The sequence below is a fragment of the Bombus terrestris genome, chromosome 17, assembly GCF_910591885.1.
Source record: "Bombus terrestris chromosome 17, iyBomTerr1.2, whole genome shotgun sequence".
In the NCBI taxonomy this organism is placed as follows: domain Eukaryota; kingdom Metazoa; phylum Arthropoda; class Insecta; order Hymenoptera; family Apidae; genus Bombus; species Bombus terrestris.
In genome coordinates this window covers 8,701,883-8,722,397 of record NC_063285.1, presented here as the reverse complement: position 1 = coordinate 8,722,397, position 20,515 = coordinate 8,701,883, and the positions used below count along the sequence as shown (strand labels likewise).

The 20,515-nt window shown below is 34.4% G+C and overlaps 1 protein-coding gene and 4 long non-coding RNA genes across 12 annotated transcripts in view; 3 read left to right on the top strand and 2 right to left on the bottom strand.

Moving 5' to 3' along the window:
* LOC100647086 (trafficking kinesin-binding protein milt) overlaps nucleotides 1–20,515 on the bottom strand; it is an 84,959-nt gene that overhangs the window by 13,692 nt on the left and 50,752 nt on the right. Inside the window, exon 1 of one of the 8 annotated variants that reach the window (XM_012318192.3) lies at nucleotides 20,193–20,409. The exons of 5 other annotated variants lie outside the window; for them this stretch is intronic. The gene's annotated coding sequence lies outside the window, so the exon portion shown is untranslated. Of the gene's footprint in view, nucleotides 1–1,701; nucleotides 1,841–11,855; nucleotides 12,174–20,192; nucleotides 20,410–20,515 lie in introns of those variants that run through there. 2 more of the 8 variants (XM_012318193.3, XM_020867372.2) reach the window with 2 other exon arrangements.
* Nucleotides 2,043–3,148, top strand: LOC125386691. Its single transcript, XR_007227059.1, has 2 exons — nucleotides 2,043–2,181; nucleotides 2,310–3,148. It is a non-coding gene; the product is annotated as an uncharacterized LOC125386691 (long non-coding RNA).
* Nucleotides 9,765–11,894, top strand: LOC125386693. Its single transcript, XR_007227061.1, has 2 exons — nucleotides 9,765–10,426; nucleotides 10,500–11,894. It is a non-coding gene; the product is annotated as an uncharacterized LOC125386693 (long non-coding RNA).
* LOC125386695 lies at nucleotides 13,315–15,168 on the top strand. The gene is made up of 2 exons (XR_007227063.1): nucleotides 13,315–15,015; nucleotides 15,124–15,168. It is a non-coding gene; the product is annotated as an uncharacterized LOC125386695 (long non-coding RNA).
* On the bottom strand, nucleotides 17,494–19,284 carry LOC125386694. The gene is made up of 2 exons (XR_007227062.1): nucleotides 18,601–19,284; nucleotides 17,494–18,518 (listed from the first exon to the last, which is right to left on the bottom strand). It is a non-coding gene; the product is annotated as an uncharacterized LOC125386694 (long non-coding RNA).

The following is a 20,515-nucleotide window of genomic DNA, read 5'->3' as shown; positions in this document are numbered from 1 at the left end:
TTTTATGAACGCAAGGAGAAAGCAAATGAATAAAAAATTACCGAATTACACTTGAATTTTTTCTATGAATCAGTTAACAGAAGAATTATGCTTTTCATTCTACTCTTATTTTACTTTCGAATAGCAAATTTCATTCAGTTGCATTAATTAGTCGGAAACATTCGTATCAAGTTTGAAATAATATACTGTTTCAAAGTTTAAGCTATACAGTGAACAGATAATTAAGGCCGTCAATGAATTTCTTTTTCAAGTTACAAAATATAATCATCAACATAAGAACCGATATATAGGGTGTCTCATTTTAACACCATTTCATTCTCTATGTTTTTCTATCCGAAAATTTCATCGCGAATCTTCTTTTGTTTCTTTCTATAATATGCATTACACAGAGAGTATCAAATAATAGGTAAGCTGTTGTTTTTAGAAAGTGACGCATCATATTATTTATGTAACTGGTAATAAACAGTTTACGAACGCTAAACTGTCACGTCACCAATATGTAGTGATAAAATGATACAGTTAACGAGATGTAACATGTGTAAGAGAATATTGTATTACTCTACTCCCTATATTGCGTGTTATAAGTACAGATATACTCGTATAATATTACAATGTATATGACGACGTATTATACGATACAAGAAACAGTACAACAAACGACAACAAAAAATATCAACGGTGGATTAAATGATTTCCAGGGGAGGTGTAAATAAATTTCACAGTGGTTATTTATTATTATATATAATTGTTACATACTCTTCGTATTTATTGACAAAATATAATTTACAACTGAAGGGTCAATGGAAGAAAGGAGGAATGTCAAATCTAACGAATTTTGGGTTTAACATTTTTTGTTGCTATGTGTGCACTTTATTTGTGTCGCATTATGAATAAAAATTTTCCCAGTTTTATAGTAGTTTTAAGAAATTCACTTGTACAGCCAGAAATGAATACTTTTCATTTCTTATAGTTTAACGTGTTACATATTACTCAAAGTTACAAGTAAAAGTTGCAAAAGATGTAGAATAAAATGAAAAATAAAAAGATATAGTGATTTTGATGTGTGAGAATATAAGGGCTGACGGAAATATGGGAAAAGATTGAAAGAATGTAGAAAGCAGGCACATCAAAATGGACCCACATAGAGCACCCCTAACTATATTTTGCGATCGCGTAATTATGCAGAAAAGGGAGCCTAAATTACAATTTGTCGTTATATTATATATTAGAATTTTTTCGAATATATTGTAGAAGGTCCCGAGTAACGTGTATTATACTTTGTCGAGACATGCGATGATCGTGGTTCAAAAGTTATGGCAAAAAAAAATGGCAATTGTTAGGTTACGTTGACTCCAATATAAATGATTAAAAATTAAATTATAGCCATATGCATTCGCATAGGGTTGCGATCCTAATAGTGGTAAGGTATATAGTTAGGCTAGGTTAGGTTAAATTAGATTCCATTGGCGGCTGGGGCCGAGTCACTTAGACGTATCACAGAATCTGACCTAACCTAACATTTAAACCACGATCGTTGCACGCACGGTGTAATATATGAAGTATTCTTTCTGGTGGTTTGTGATTATTTTCTAATAGTTCTCTGACTAGATTGCATCAAAGCAGAAAGGACATATATATATGCTAATACCAACTTTAAAAGTTGTATTATTACTACAATCTCGTTAACGCAAAAGTACATACCTTTCTGACAAAGATGTCTCTAGCTACAGTCAGAGGAACTACCAACTGACCGTCACAAAACACCGACAGGATGGAAGTGCTTCGTCGGAACACCTTATATATTACACGGTCTTATGCCTCGGACAAAGTGCATATTACTCAAGACTAAGGATGCCACACGATTCCCTTAATTCGGCGATAACATGATATCACGTTATCCCTACTGCCATTCTACAGCTACGTCGCTTGTGTCACATGACATGAATATCATCTCACGTTTCTCAGCGTCGCGTGTACCAATATTGTCCCCCACTCTTCCATTTATCTACGGCATGAGTCACGACGTCACTAGTTCACCGACTATACTACTTCCCCCACTACCTGAGGGACTTTTTCCCTTAATTCCCTTGATCTGGTAACGCTGCTCAGGACCAGGGTTTCCGGAGGGGTTCCTCGCACAAGCAGAGGTCGTCAACCGCCACTTTCGATACAACCATAAAGGTAAAAACTCGCGTATTGGTTGAGAAGTCACATATACAAAGAAGATCATATTGCTATGTAACAGTGGCAGTAGTAGTAGAGGGATTAAGTGGTATAAGTGAGGAATTTTACCTGGTTACTTTGCTTAGGACGGTCTCCTCTACAAAATATTCGAAATTCGACAAAATCAAAGTTAAGGCTTCCTTCTCTGCATAATTACCGGGGATTGGAATCGAGCAGAACGAAACTGGGAATGTTAGCCAGAAAAAGTACCAGAATATACATCTTGGCAATTGAAAGGATCGAGGAAGGCAGATGCCCTAACATCTGCTCAACAAAGAAAAAAAAATATTCGGAATGGTTGACCCTCGGAATGGGACAAGCAACTGCTTGGAGCCCTCAACGAAGTAGGGGATGGGGAGATGGGCAAGCTGCCATCGCCTGAGCAGGAGTACAAAGAGCTGGGAAATAAAAGATGAATTATGCAAGAGGATAGAGCGTGTTATTCGAGAAGATTGAAGCAGAGTCGACATACTACAGTGAATACCGGTTAAGAAAGAAAAAAGTGGCGGTCGAAAAATACTGAATGAAAAATGGAGTCGTAGGGGCAGTGGACAAAGACTTAGAGGCCAGGGCTACACGAGCGTTGAGCCGGTGCTGTGTTGCGTAGCTACATACATGCACGCTAAATGTTCTACAAGGCTCACGCGTGTGTGCGTGCGGTTCTACAACGCAGGGTCGATCTAACACTCGTGTAGCCCCGATCTTAGGTGCGAAAACGTTGGGGGGACAAGACGGTATGCTGAGTAAAAGAACCTAAAGCATAGGTTGTGGGAGCTGGAGGAAGAGAGTTTTCGTCACATGTAACTATGCAACGGAATGCAGGGAAGCGGGGCAAGGAGGCAGAGATTTGGATGCGGGACATGATGGGAAATGACGAATGAAAGGAGGATATGAATGATGTATTACAAGGAAGATTGGTGAGAGAGTTGAATATGTAGTATATATATATAGGATGTGTAGTGTATAGTAGAATATTTGAACAATTAGCAAGAGAATTGATTACCACTACAGATTAGTTGTAGATATAGGTTTTACATTTATGATGTAAAAGTAACATAGATTATTATCCAGAAATTATAATGTATGGGTGGAGAAATGAATATACCATACACATGTATATGAGCAAATATATGAAGTTATAACATTATACGTATATTAAAAAATAAATCTTCGTTTTCTGAGAAATGCTAAAACTTGACATTCCCCCTTCTCCTTGTCGATCCTTTATTTTTAATGCACAAGAACTGTTATATATTAAATTCCTATTTAATGTAAATATATCTGATTTGTAGATTATATGTAAACGTTGCTAATAAATAATAACTATATTAAGATTGTATACTAGTATAGAATATTATTTGTATTATAGGTAGTAGTTTTAAGCTTGGTTCAGTTCCCTGTTTAGTGTAGTTTAATTTTAGTTTTCTAAGCAAGACAAAATAAGCTTCTTCTTCAAGGTCCTTGGGGCGAAAATTAAAGTATAATAATAACGATAATAGGATAGTTGTTTACTAATAATTTCCAGAGCCTCTGAGAGATAAGTAAATTAATTGTTTATCGCATTAAAGATATTAACGAATTAATAATACATCTTATGCATACAGAACAAAATTTGAGCTAAGAATTAAATAGAGATTTTGAACTATTCTTACAGTTATACTGTATTTAGCAAGAAAATAACATACTTCTGTTAGATTTATGTAAGTGTATTTTGTAAAAGCCAGAAACAAATGTTCAACTTTTTGAAGTGTTTTAAAGTGCTCGGCTTATTATAAAAATTAAACGATTAATTATAAGAAAAAACCAACAATCCTTGCTATATATATACTAGTGCTTCAATCAAACAGCGTGCAATAAATTCGTGTTAATCAGCACTGCCTGTGATTTAAAGATTTGCGAATAGAATAATGAAACTGAAAAGTCGTATGGACTGATGAATATTTATAATACAATAATTACAATTAAGATTATGATACTCATAACTAGGAAACGTTACTGTTTCGGTACTAAAATTTCAAAACGCAAATAGACACAAAGATCTTACGATAAACAGAAATTGCATAATTAATACTGACATAAATTTGATTCGCCAACGAAAAGAAAGATAAGAATAAAACAAAAGCTTGCTTTTTAAACTTTCAAATAATATGAAATCGATAAATAATACACGATAAATAATTGGCATATTCGATTAAATTCAAATCTAATTCTAATATTCCTTTAACAAATGTTCCTCGTAGTTGAAAATAAAACATTGAATAATTAGAAGGATTTACATTCGAATGAATAATTAAACAAATTGTAATATACATACATATGTTATGCTTCTAAGATAATACAAATATTAGATGTTTTAATGTTCTACACGTTCCTAGCCATTTTTAATAATGTAACAAAACAGTTGTTAAACCAATTTATCGCACTGACTATACAACATAAAATAATAAAAAGCGCATCGACAATAATATTCTCCAATATATAATCCGATGTATATTAAATTTTTCAAACGAAATTATAATACATTTTTTCGGTAAATATTCACAGAAACAGAGTCACCTCCGATTTACATAATTTTTTAATATGTTATCAAGATCATCGATCAACTTTAGTAGTATGGTGAAGATCTTAGTCAATTATCAAAAAAAGTTTGCATAAAAGTACAATAACTTTCCGGACACCATATACGTTTAATGGAATGTAAATAACCGAGACCTTTTTCTTAGATAACCCAAACCTCACTCAAACTTGTTTGTGATGAACTTTCTACCTTGAGCGCCACCTAGATTTACTCGAAAACTGGATCACCATGTGGAAAATTGAAATCAATGAGGTTAGGTTAAACCCTAACAGTTTCTCCTCAAGGAAAGGGTAATGGCCACTCTTTGTTAATAGCATAAAAATACCGGAACTATCATCAGTACAATATTTAGATCTTCACTTGGACAATAAATTCAATTGGAAGCAACATATAATCGTGAAAGGAAAGCAAGTAGATCTTAAGATGCAAAAATACATACTGGATACTTGGCAGAAAGTCGAGATTATCACTGGAAGATAAAATACTTAATTATAGAACAATAACAAGTCCGCGTATGGACTTCTGGTATCGAGCTACCAAGTCAGGGTTAGGTTATCGGTAATCGAAAGCATTTGGTCGGTTTATAACGGTTGTTCGTAACCAGAATATTTAAAAATTATTTTTTCTTTTCAATCACTTCCTTTTATTTCTCTAGAAATTTTTTTAAAAATTCATTGATTTTCCATTTGGTTTTCTATTTAAACGAAAATTACTCCTCTGTCAATGACTTTTTTCAGAAAAATTCTAAGGATAACTGTTACTTTTGACTGGAAAAGCAGTGGCCAGTTGACCTGAAATGAGGTATAGGTATGTTAGGATGGAGAGATAGGTTATCATGGACCTAAGGCTCTAACCCACCAAACCAGTCTATGCAATAGAAGCCTATAGAATTCTAAAGGAGTGGAACAAAAATTCTGATGGGTTTCTAATCTGATCTAACTCAAATCTATTTTTAAGTCCATCAGAATTTTGTCTTCCTTCCTTCAGAATTTTTCTCAGAGTGTAGATACAAGCTTTTACTTACTGATACTACTACATCAAAATACAACATAATTTATAAACATTTTCTGATAATAGCTTTTAATATACAGCGACCTTAACTAAAACCTTCACAACGCTACTTAGAGTGACGATTTTGACAAATCAAACTAAAAAATCATCGGAATTGGGGAGCCCTTTTCGTAAATATTTATCTTTTTTTTATAATATAGAGAGAATTAAGACAGACTATGGTATATATAAAATATCGTATTCTCATTTACAGAATATATCGTTTATGAAGGAAACAACTAAAGTTTGTAAATTATACGTACTATAAAACCACAGAAAGTACAAAATAATTCAGCACTGTGATTCTTACAAACGTTCACAGAGTACACGAAATATGTTGTGATCTATGAGCTTTTTACACTTTCTTCGATCCTCTGGCATTGTACTTCATAGTAGCATATTCGCTACTAAGAAAGAAACTGACATAGCAATTACATTTTATTCAGTTAAATTCATTTTCAATGTTTTCTTCTAATATTGTACAAATTTCTTAGCTACCACTTTGTGTTCCCGCACGAACACAAATTTTTTACTGATTATTCTTTATCACGATAAAATAATCACAATATCAGAATAAAAATAAAACATGGTAAAGGATTAAAAACTCGTCCAGATCGTTAAAAATAACGTCCAGTACATATGTGTATATAATATAACGTATAACTAAATATAAATACATACAAAACGTGATAAAATTTGTGATACAAACGACAACAGAATACATGTATCTTCCTCATACAAAGCTTTCGCTTTCAAACGAATAGCAAAGGCTATCGAGTGTGAAATTTGATCCGGTACGTCTACCTGAACGCCATCAGTATGATTGCGAACTAACTAGTCTTCTATTGGTATTTATGGACTCTACGACTTTACTGTATGACTCGACCGTTCAATTAAAAATACAAGGTGAAGTCGTACAGAACACATGTCCCAACCATACGTGCTTACATATTCATTCATTGATTATTCATGTGCGGTTCGACATTTCTAACCGTGTAAAGTTAGAACATGCGTAAGATAAAGTACGTGTCACGGCATTTGGAACTGAATGGTTATCAATTGTGTAAAATCTTATACGTTTCTTTTTATTTTATTTATTTAAACGATTATCGTCGCATCGACATCTCAATCATTAGCGACGTGTCCTCTTGTTTAGCTTACGCTTAGATGAAATCGTAGATAAGTTTGAGAAGGTCTCAACTTTCTTTGTATTATGGAAGGAATCGTTTGACGATTTGCGAAGTTTCATCTGATTTCGTGAGATATCAGTTTCTTAAAAAAAAAAAGTCAATAAGCGCCAAGGGTCAGAAAGCATTGGTACGTGTTGCAGTGAGGTGTTCTTTTTAGGAGGAATTGGCGAGCAAGTCTCGCGTGACCAACACATCTTTTAAAACGATTTGGTTTGTTCTATCCAAGGATCTTCCCACCATGTTGGGAAGAAGTCGTTTGAATTATCGCTCGGTTTAGTTGTAGTTTCAGTTTACAAAATGATTGTGTAAAGTCTTTTAATAAGGTGATTACGAAGCAAAATCTCTTCCTCCTCTAATCCTCTAAACCTCTAATCAGATAATATAGAAAATTGTAGAACAAATCCGCAAATATCAAATCTTTTATTTCACCAGAATTTTGTTGATAAAAGATTGCGCCAAAAATTGTTTATGTGATATCGCAGTTGTTGACGATTATAAATGTTATGAAATTTCAAGCGTAGTACTTTTTTTATTTATCAATGTATAAACTATTTAGTGTGAAAGTGCAAACTAAAGATCCTCTGGACATCTGATATTTGTACAATGATGAGATAGATGATACGCAAGTGTGCTTTGTCTTGCAAGTATGAATAGAAACCTATGTATATGTTTATAGATAGATAAGTCGAATCGAGGTAAATGCGCATTTATTGAATCAAATTTCTAAGTTATTCTTCTTGAAGAGGGAAGAAGCTTTGTACGTAAACAAAATTTCTTTTACTAATTCTACTTATCTCTTCCTGAGAAACCATTGGTCTCGTTCATATCACAAATATCCCTTTATATATACGTACATGAAGAACTTAGAATTCAAAAGATACACGAACATGTGCACGTACAATAAATAATATTAAATAAACAAAATACAATAAATAAATAACGCGAAATAAGACAAAAGACACAGAGAATATGAAATACAAAAATTCTCAGAGAGTAATATTTTCCAAAGAAAAGATCTCGGCTTTAGTGTGGTGTCCGAACTGCAAAATATTCAGCGTGAAGTCGTTGAAGCTGAAGATGAGGGTCGTTTTTATGCAAATAAAGTGTACAAAATTTCGGCCAAATCTGTTGGTGCGTCAAATTCTGGCGGATTTTGGCGAGAGCTTCCTTAAAATTTTCTCTTAACTGCAGAATTTAGTTTTAAAAGTCCCTTACAGTGTGCGTAATTAACAGAAATCTAAAATTGTGCACTGTTATTTCTTTTGTTCACCCAACTTTATGTACATTCTTATATCATCTGATTAATCAATTTCTCAAGTTTTATTCTTTTAATTATATACTCAAAAATATGAATTTCCATAAAATTTCTCAGCCTAATGATCGGGGTCCTATGTGGATTTCTAAAGTTGAGACCTCTGTCGGTGAAACGTTCACAACACTGGAACCTACCACAGCAGTCGAAATGGCTGCTTCTACAATTCTATTTTAAAATTCCTACTTTACGTTACATCCCCCCCCCCCTGCAACGATGTAACGACTTTTGTAGTCATAACTAAAGGAATAATATAATGATCTTTTTTTATATATTCAAAATGTTACTTATACCAATACCAGCGAAAATGACTAGTTCTACAATTTTATAAACGTGGCAACCCTCGTTTAGGGATTATAGTCCTAGATGGATTAATAATAAATACCAAAGAGTATACTACATAAAGTGGAACTCTTCCTATAAGAGAATGAAAAATCACTAAATCTAAAAATATTCTATTATTACGTATTTTTTAAAGACCAGTCGTTTGGTTTTGGTAGAAATAGCTTCGTCTTAATTGTAGATGGCTCTAACGATAAAGACGACTTAGCCAATGGCGCGCGCCACAGCGAGCTATATGCTTCCATCGCGCATTTTTCCAAGTATCCAGGACTAATATTCATTTACTTAAAAAACAAAGAAGTCTAAAAATTATTTAAGTGGTCAATTATATTTTGCGGTAATGATTTTATTTAACGATTTCATATATTGTTCATACGAAACGTCCAATTGAACTGTACTTTATAAAAGTAGAAAAGGTGGCGCAATTAATTGGCAACAATACCAGGTAAACAATAACTGATAATAACAACAAAAAAAAAAAGAAAAAGAAAACCTGTTGCTAAAGTGAAAAAGGGAGATCTCCTCGTTCAGTCACGCAGCGGTGTTTTTCAAAGAGGGGAGGAGATCTCCTTATTGGGTTGGCCAAGTGTTAACTGTCGGTGGCTCTAACGATAAAGACAACTTGTTAAGACGATGAAAAACGACCCTCGCTTTCGGCTTTAGCGGCACAAAGTACCCTCGTAAAGAGACACGTTCGGACCGATAAACTTTACGGTCCGGACACTATACTAAGCCCAAGGTCTCGAAGGAAGTGTAAAATTAGAAGCTTTTGAATGCTTTGGTACCGCGAGTCCTGCTACAGTGAGATTGCTCTTTCACCCCTTTCATCCTGGGGTATAAGTACACAAGGTCATGAGCAAAGGGCAAAGAAACAAATAGGAAATGTGAAATGTGACCGTGGCACGCGAATGAGTCACGAACGTTCGAGAGGAGGAGAGGCCGTGGTGACGCGCCTTCTCGTCATCTCGGTCTTCGACCAACCGGATGCTGCGCATTCACCGTCAATTTCTCATTCAGCGTTTCTAATATACTGTTCAAAATAACGGAAAAACCTTATGATCCAGTCGCTTTATATCCTAAGTGTGCACAGTTTTATACTATAACAGGAAACTGTGGCGCATTGATAAGATAATTTACATATTACGACATTTCTGTTACGGCCAAGAAATTTTTTCCTGTAGCAAGAATCTCAAACACGCGCGGATAATACGAGTTTCGAGTGTCAGCGTGTTTTACTTCTGACGAATATTGTCGCGTTACGAGTACAGTAAATAGCTTCCTGATTCGTTGCAGTTCGAGCAACGCGTATGAAACGTTTGGATAATAATACGTTGAGACAGCAGGTCTTTGGATACTGCAGTTTTTGCTATACCAAAGTTTCCTAACCCTCGGTTGTCGTCATGGGTCATAGTGATCCACAGTTTTACTTTGGGCAAAGATATCTTCAAAGCGTAGCTTATGTGTATTATTAAATGTATTATCTATTACTAATTTGTAGTGTTCTTTTATAACATCTGATGATCATGTTGCAAAGAATCCCATTAGCTTGTGTCTGGCGATTCTCTAAAGTTTGTAATGGGATAGGCTGACCCAAGTGTGATAAAAGCATATTTTTTGCTGCAATCAAACAGATTTTATTTCTGTGCAAACTTTTCATAGAAATTCTCGTGCATGAACTACAGGAGGAATTGAGTGACATGGCTATTATATCTTCGTAATACCTAAATCTGTGTGCGTATAATTAAAATATAAAATTTTGGTATGTTTTGTGCAGGAATGAATTGACTTTTTTATATAATTGCAGCAGATTCTTTCTATTTACAAACAGCTCGTCCTCAACGTGTCAGATAATGTAAATGTCATTTTTGAAACGTGCACTAGAAAAATATTTTTTCCCACGTCTTTAGCATAAGGATAGAAAAGGTACAGTATTTCATCACAAAAATGTTTTTTTTTCTAAACTTAATGTTAGAGATCTTTTTCTCGAAAATAATGTCACTTCGTTAACCTTCTTTTGTTATTTAAACACATATTCTAGAATGTTCAAACTATATTCCCAAATTTGTTCGATTCAATATCATTACTATTCTTCGAACAGCAGCTGCTCGAAGATTGATCCGGGTCTGACTGACCTAATGTGACAAGCGCGTTTCATGAGCCAATGTGACACCGAGGGTTCAACTACGACAATCCTCTACGAAGAAAATATACAATAAGATTTGTTCATTTCCGGTTTAGTTTTCGAGAAAAACGAGTTTGGAAATAAATTAAATTTGACCAATTCCGGACTAGATGGGACTAAATAATTGATATTCTACGTCATTCTATGCGCGGAAATAAGTCGATAACTTAGAACAAAATATCCCTCTGTTCCCGAGAAAAAATTAAATTAAAAGGTTATATAATTAAATTAAAAGATTATATTAAAAGCCTCAAACCGAATATCATCTGATTAATTAGTTCCTCGATTTTTGTTAATATAAGAATTCATGTAAAGTTGAACGAACAAAAGAAATAACGACGAGTGTACAATTTTAAATTATTTTTATATTGGGTTGGCAACTAAGTTGCCTAAGTTGCAACTAACCCAACCTAACCTCAATACATTTTGAAACCGGTCACCCGACCGGACCTGTTACTGTAAATTAAACACGTTCAAACCTTATTTTCTTGAGAACGAAGCCTCAAATAGAAGAATTTTATTCTACGTTTTAGACTAATTTTCACAAGTAGAACCAGCTGTCGATTGTTTAGTGGTCGTCTAACCCGCAATAAGCCACGTTTTAACTATTGGGTTGGCAACTAAGTGATTGCGGATTTTGTCAATGCCACCTAATGGCAACATCCGCAATCACTTAGTTGCTAACCCAATAGCTAACTCGATAAATTTTCGAACTCGAATTTTTCGAGAACTGAGCCGAGAACGAACAAATTTGTAAAATCTGTAAAATCTGATTCCACGTGTTCCATTCGTGCGAATTCTGTATCAAAGCACCGGCGCATCACACACTGATTAATTTCGTATTTTGAACAGTGTATCAGCTACTTACGTTACAGGCGAGGATTTGCGAAACTCGAAGGGAAGTGTAATGCAAGAACTGAAAAGGAAAAAGAAGCTCAAGCCATTTCAACTGATCCCGGCAATTTGAGAATTACTGACAGGAAACGCAGGTGCAAGATGGCTCCGTCGGCGAGGAAGCCAACAGGAAAATTGGTGTATGCAATCCGGTGCAATCGGAACATCCCCAGCAAGGCGCGGGTATCCTAGAGGAGCTGGGACAGTTTCCATCCAGGAAACCTTCGTTTTCCAACAAATCCTCGTTCGACGGTCTGATGTCTTCGTCGTATTCGTAAGGGTCATCCTCTTGGGGATCCTGTAGCTCCTGGTCGGAAGATTCTTCCGGTTCCAGGAGCGTATTGTTCGAAATGCTTCTCTCTTCCTCCGCCAGGATCGGCCAGGAACCCAGGGAGGATCGGGAGCAATGGCTGATTCGTTAGCTGTATTTATTAATTAATGCAATTTTCCTCCAGGACCTTCTCTCTTTCTACTTTCTTATTCTTTTCGAAACGTCTATCTTAACTACGTCTTGCTGCCTCATACAATTCTCGCTTCTATTCTGAACGTTACAAAGTCTGTACATAAATTTGAATTTCGCATCTGTGTTCGCTGTTAACGTTCAACGCCGGACTGTATCATTTTACGATCATGTTTCGAAAGAAGTTCGCGACTGTGCGTCGATAAGCAAGTGTCCTTTTAAGTTTGTTATCGCCATTGGTAAAAAAGACAGTGGAAACAGATCTGCATTTTGAAGTGAATTTTTATTAAAGTTGGGGTTATTATGTTACATTCGCTAAAATGAAATCAATGTCGTAATTACGACAATTTATTCTATTTAACATTTGCATTGTAAATGCTCTTTTTTTCTTCCGTTTAATAAGCCTTGTGAGATATGTACAGCTTACATGCGCAATTAGCGTACATTGCTAATTGGACAGCGTTGTGAACACTTGTCGATATTCCAATTGCTGGATTACGTAACATAGCGAGAAAAGTTTCGTGAGATAAATAGGAACTGTAGAGTGCAATTTGATCACCGTGTGACTGTCTGAGGGTTCGCTGGAAGTTGTAAACACTTTCGGCTAAGAAATATACGTGTTTTACTTATTGACCTAAGCTTCATTTTTTCCCTTTCTACGAAATCTTACAAAATATTGAGAATGTCACAATATTTCCTTCGATATCGTCGTAACAAAAGGTTGGACTTCAGAATAAGGTACAATGTGTACGATGCTGTACACAATTTAATAATCTTCATTATAACTAGTTTTTCAATCACTTTTTATTCCTCGTTGTTTGTAATGGTAACGATCGTTTAAAGTTCACGAGCAATGCTTGTCATAGAAATAAAGAAAACAAATATATGCTTTAACATTCTATGTTTAATTAGTTTCCTATCAAATATTTATATATGTATATACGCACATACATTGTAAATATTTGTTTCTATAGAAATAATTAAATTTGAAATGTGGGAGCAAAATTATTATTATTATTAATATATATATAATATATATAATTTATATAAAATACAGTATATATATAGATGTATATTTTATGTTTATATTATGTTACATATACATATATATATATTGTATTTTATATAAAAAATATTGATTGATCGAGTGATAATATTATACATTAACTTTTTCCCTGTCAATTGCCACCAGCTATCTGCTATATTACTGAACGATAACAATAAACAATTAAAGAAGAAACTTGCCGCAACGCGCGAGTATCGAACGTTAGTGAACTTTATGATGGAAATATTCAAATCTTGATATCAGCTATCGTCGATAACTGTAACAAGTTCTGAGAAGAAAAAAATGTACGCGAATATAAATTTTGCATACGCAAACGGTTACATAAATGTTGTAAGAGTTCAACAGTTTATTCGTAAGATTGGTAATATTTCATTGCGAAGCAAAAAGACGGAGAATGTCATCAACGGAAATAACATTCCAAGAACTATTACTGCTGCTACTGACAATAATCCAACGTGGATAGAAAAACAAATATCGCATAATTCAGCAAGTGCAATTGTCTTCGGGGTCTACGCTGTACACCTGATGCACTGCCGACATGCTGACCAGCTACTGCAACTACTTGATGAACATCCACAGATGATGCAGCAATTCTAGTCACCGATAAATATCCTAAGGTTGGATCGACATCATTGTAGCAACACAAACCAAGTCAGTGGAAAACAGAAGTAAATACTGACAAATAGGCAGGTCACGTTTACCTTGAATTTACCATAATCACGTTGCACTTATATCCGAAAATCAACTGGTTGACTATTTTGGGTCACATCTTGACCGCAAAGTAACATGGAACCAGCAAACGACAAAGAGACCCAGCAAATTCGATTCAGGAGGAAAGCAATGTTCTAGTTAACCGGTGGACGTTCTAAGTTCAGCATAGAGGCATAGTTACTTGTACATAAGCGCATTATGAAATCAATCCTGGCAGTCAATCATAGAGCACGAAAGCGAAAAGCCTATACAGCAAAGTTTGAAGCTCTTCAGCCAGGACCAAGCCAAGAGAAACGATAGAATTCGTGAAAATCTGTAGACAAACTGTGTTACAGTTTGCAGGTAGCGTGCCTGTGCAGCCAGTACAGTTCAAGACTAAAGGACCATCCCATCTTGGTAGCCAGAGATCTATGCTCACGCAATCAGCCTCGCAAAGTCCGGAGAGAACATCTTGGTGGCTTTCTACATCGACCAGTTACAACGACAACAAATTGTAGGTGAGAAACAGTTACGTATTGACACGAATGAAATATAATTTCGTACGGACGCCATCCAAAGGGATAGCTGTACACTTCCCGAATGTCTGTGTCGTGAATGAGTTTTGAACAGACTGTGAAGACTCTAGGATACTAGAAAAAGAAAAAGGAGGAGATTCAACAAGTCATTCTAATCGTGACCACGTTACTTGATTCAAATGAAAAAAAAATGGCAAAGGAGGTAGATGCAAACCATTTTGAAATCTTATGGTCATTGGTGACCCAAAAACAAACGATGATCGAGAGACCTCGTGATATTGCTTCTGACGTTGGTTTGGAAAAAAATCGAACATGCAAAACACGTGTCGAAGGAAAGAACGAGATGTAAAAGACGAAATGACGCTGACCCTTCGATGGTCATCTGCAAGACTCGCTCCTTATTATTCCGTGCAAGCTAACGATGTGTTAGTGCAAGATGAAGTTGACGTGGAATTACCAAGGAAACTACGAGAGTTGGCGAACGGATGCAAGGTGAATTTTGACACGGTACCAATAGTTGCGGTCAGCTTATTGCGTTCATACGCGACTTTTCTATTTCCTAACCCCAACTATTTTTTTCTTTTCTTTTTTTTAACGTAGAGAAATCCTCATGGACACTCTGCTGCTGCGACGACAGCAGAGTAGTGTCCGACAAAAAAGTTACGAGTCGAGTCATATTGACCAGGCTGTCACTGCAATCCCACTCCTAGGCACGACCCCACTACTGCCCGCCATAGAGACAACCTAACCTCAACATAACTCCAACCTAACCTCAACGATCGTCATCTTTTGAACGTTATTAGGCGAGTGATTATTCTCGATCGTATTATATCTGGAATATTATCATCTGGCCAATCTCTTAATTAGTCCCGATGTAACATTTGGGACAAGATGGGACATTTCGGTGGACGCTAACTTTTAGATAAAATGGACGTACGAATGGAGGACAGAGCGACAATGTTGGATTGGAGAATGAACGCGGATGGCTGTTGAAGTAACTGCACGGAAGCAATGGGCTGTCGTAAAGCAGTTGCAGCTTTTAATGTCCTGAAAACTGCATTGGACAGGAAGGTGGGTTCCTGTCGAGCAAGTCCTCGACAGTTGTTGAGGACTAGTTTAGAACCTTCCCAAAGTGTATTTTCACTGGAGGAGGAGGAAGCATTAGTATTTCATTTGAGAGAAATGGAGGATCTATTATTTGGTTAACAACAATTAACAGCAATTTGTGCACCCCATTGTGCATTTTCTCTTTTTCATGTCAAGTTTTGAAAGTTTATTTTAAGATATTTCTATATTGGTGCTAGACACAACATTTTTTGTGAATACAACACCAGTGGTGCATATAGTATTTTAGAATAATTCTTTCTGTAGCGTTCTCATCTTGTCTTTCCTCTGAATTTCCTGGATTGAAACATGAAACTTCTGCAAATGTTCACTTTTCAAACACTAGGACAATTTTATGACAGCAAGTTATTTCATAGAGTCACGAAAAACCAGTTTAAGAGTGCACTTACAAGTTTATTAATTTTGAAGTCTGCGACAATGTTGAAAATTGCTTAAGCAATTGGGAAAATGCAGAGAATTAGAAAATACGTAGACAGAAATTATTTTGTCTAAATACGAGACATTTTAAAGAAACCATGTTTGATCAAAATTTTATTGTCAAAAATGAACCACCAATTGAGCGATATAAAAATTGTGTAAAAATAAAAAATTTCTATTCTCTTATCAAAAATGTCCCTTCTAATAACACTTATTCTCCTTGTAATTCGATGTCCAACATTCAAAGTCATTTGTCATGAACAAGCTAAACCATATATTATCATTCATAAATTGCGGTTAGCACACGAAGATTTATTCCTCTTACCATTGTCAATATTTCAAGAGTAATTTCTTTTAAAAAGTGTAAAAATCGTGACTCTTCTTAATAAGACTTGAAAATTGCTTGCAAATTTTCCGAGTGCAGAAACGAGTGACGATGAGAACACACGAGACATATCTACACGATGTGTTGCTGTTTATAAATTATAAATAAGCATTGTTGAAAGTCAACAGAATAATAATCCGTTTGTTCTGTCCTCCGCTGAAAAGAATACAAATATAAATACTGTTGCGTAAGAATGCAATAAGAAATATTGCAATTTGACTTTTCATCAATAGGATTTTATCAAAAATGAAATCTTGGATATCCTCATTTCGTGTTTGATGAGTCATTAATAACACAATAATAGTCTTCTACAAGCTTTCGTTTATCGCAGTCTTATCTAGGTACCCTCAGAGATTTTCCTCATTTTAGATTCTCATTTAAGTTTACTTAAGCAGAAGACTTTTAGTTTTAGCATTATTTGTGTAAAGTAATACGTATATTGATTTCACTTGTTCTTCTTTGGTTATTAATAGTACTCCGGCATATTCCGTTATAATGTGCAATCTGCACGTTCAGCACTGTGGAAATTTGTATAATAGGTACTGTTTGCTTTCTAGTTGGCAATTACCGCATATCGTACATTTTGCTGTTTCTATAATCCTATGAAACATGTTATATTTACCGACATTTACCGGTTAAGCTAATTTCTTCCTATCCAATTAGCCTAAGCTGCTCTATATTATTTATACGTGTTGGTAACTGTAACTGGATATAATCTTCACGTTTGCGTGTCCGCAGCTACTTCGATTCTCTTGTACATCGGATCGAATTTCAAGATTCTGTGTTTGTCCTCTGGTATAAGCTTCTCTCTTATCTCCTCTGGAATGTTTGGTGTGGTTTGGTGGGAGGGGTTACTAACTTCAAACAATTCTCTAAATCATAGCAAGCGAACGTCTTTCGAAACATTATCGTAAAAAATTGCATTACGTAATAGAGAACTTTGCATAATATATACTCTGTCGATAAGGAATCGAGCAGCTTTTCTTTACCTGTATCGTTTGAAACGTTTCCATATTTCCCAATGTTAATTATTTTCTATAAACTTAAGCTTGAGAGCAACAAAAAGTACGCACTGTCTGAGCTTTTTAAACTGTTAAATTTTTAGTAAAATTGTGACATAAACTACTGGCATTTATTTCGGACATGAAACTCGATACTATGTTTTAAACACGATAGTGGCAAGCTTTATGAAGGCCCTGGAAGTGTTATAAAATATACTTGGACGTTTTACATTCTTGTTAAAAAAATATTCTATATACAGGACACTAATGGCCATTGAATAATTTAAAAACAAGAAGTTGTATCAACTGAACAAGCAACAACGCAAATATGGAGAATTGTTATCGTTTGAAAGTATGGGTAAGAGGGGGAAAACAGAAGTTTCAAAAGTTATGCTATAAGACTTATTCAATTAAAACAACGTGGTTACGAATAATCATGATAAACAATAAAAATCTTTTTGCTTATCAACCAAAACGATTTTTAAAACAAAATTCGGGTTATCGACAATTGGTAATGGTAACGAAAAATCCCGTCATCGATAATAATTATCGGTACCTAAAAAAAGTTCCATCTTTGATAATGGTTATCAATAGCCAAAAAGAAATCCGCCAAAAATAACGGTTATTAGTCACCAAAGAAATTTATGATGGTTATCGGTAGCAAAAAAATTATATCGTTGATAATTGTTATCAACGATTAAAAGATGCTTTCTTACATAATAGATATCAGTAACCAAAATTATAATTGTTATGAGTAACCAAAAAACCTCAGTCATGAAAAATGGTCATTGGTAACTAAAAATAACTCCGTCACGAATAATAGTTATCGACAACCAAAAAATGATTCTGCCATAATGGTAGTCGGCAACAAAAAATATTTCACGTAGGTAATGGTAATCGGTAACCAAAAATATTAGAATCATATATAAGGGGTTATTCGTAAGTAGAATACTTGAAAATTAATATTGTTTAATCGTTTAATATTTTGAAAAATTTCTTTGATACTTAGTGTTCACTGTGTCCTATGACAACAGAAGTTACCAGTATGCCAGCCTCCCCCCTCCCCCCTATAAAAATTGTAAAAATAAATGTTATTTTTGATCTCTGATTACGGTTAATTTATAGTGCAACAATTAAAAATAAAATTACCAAAAGTTCTGACGTAACACCTTAGGTAGAGACGTCGCAGGTGATTATTGATTTTTCCACGCGGTAAAGCTTGCATAAGAGTATGCACTGGAGTGATAAACCGAGACTACGCGACTCTCGTCATTTATTTATAGGAACAAAGATGTGACTACATGTCGACAAACTACATGTACTTGCATCGTTAACTTTGCACTTTATCAGTAGGCTGACGTTCCTCGACATTAATTACGAAAGTTGAACCTACTTTATGCGTTTAATTTTAAGTAATCAATACGACGCATATATAATAAGAATATTCGTTTAAAAAATGTTGAAATTATTAGATATTATACGACGCACCGGTTGGAGTATTTCTTGTAAAATTCTCGTAAATAATGATACGAAATGACCGGTCTCAGAATAACCACGTGGCAATATGCATCAATCTAAAACGTTGCATAATGTATCAAAGATATACATGAACGATTGACCTCCAAAATAATCTCTTACTGTTCTTCGCAATCCATTAAACATGATTCTAGTTATAATGTAAAAACAGTGAACCTTGTGTTTCATTCGTGTTTTTAATCCTAAGATATCCAAATCGAATTCCACGTAACGTTCCAATAACAAAGAAACATTACTACAATGTTTCTTTCATATTGTTTTGTTATATATTCCGCATACCTATGATAGGCAGAGAAAAAATCAAAATAATAGCAGAGTCGTAAAAGCAATTATAAATAATGAGAAATGCAAACAAAATATTTAGAGATAATAATTTAAATATAAATTGTAGTGTTAGGGATATTTTATATATAATTATCTTAAACAGATAAACTTGAACACAATTAAGTCTATTTGAAATAATACTATAATAATTGCTTGAAATCGTTCTAAAACATTAATTTATCAAATTATAGTTGTTAACTTCCGTATTTTATATAAATAATAGATAACACATTGCACGTTAATTTAATTAAGTAATACAATTATAGAAATAAATAGAATGGAAGAATTAATAATTATAGTATAATAAAATATTATGGAACAGAATACTCTTTAATCCATGGATAAGATTTAAACAAACAATAGATTTTAATTAATTTCGATTTCTTAACAAGTTTTGATTTTCATTAGAATTGTCGTATAGTTCTAATTTTTAAACTATATATAATTATAAAGTAGTTGAGAAAATTTCGAGCAAAACATAGCACAGACTATAAATAAACTGTGATTTCTTATTAGCGAAGAAGAAGAAAAAAATAAACAAAGGGGTTAAAGTTTCGAGATTTTAAAAATGGCGTCATGTCTCGAGGGTTGACCAGCAACGTTGGGAAAATGAAAAAAAAGGAAGTAATACAGTAGTCGTTATCTATATATGGAATAATCTACCTGATTATTATTTATCTACACATGAATATATCATTTCGAAATTTTGTAATATTTCGTTTATGATTCAATCGAATTTGAAATTTCAAAATTATCGTCCAAGTATATTTTACGATAAAGTACGTTGGGAAAATGAAGAACAAAAAGTGAAGAGGAGATTTGCTTATAATCACATGTTGATCACTCGATGTAATTAGTTGTGTTTCAAAATAAATACTTACCATTCAGCACATTAATTTTCTGCCTCTGACGTCAGAGGTTGTACCGGGCACATTTCACTGATCTTCTTGAAGTTCTCAAATTTTAACAATTAATTGTTTATATAGACACTAATTGACACAACAAACAGTGATCGATGATTCACGCACGTGAAAGAAAGAGAATATTACTTCTTATTATTAGAAAACATGAAGGTAGCGTGAAACGAAACAAACGACAAAATTACTCCGGCGCCATGACGCATAGCTGTCAGAGCAAGCTGCGCGGGCAAAGATGCGTATAAATACGGTTGAGAGGGAAATTTAAATCCTAGAAAATTCCTAGG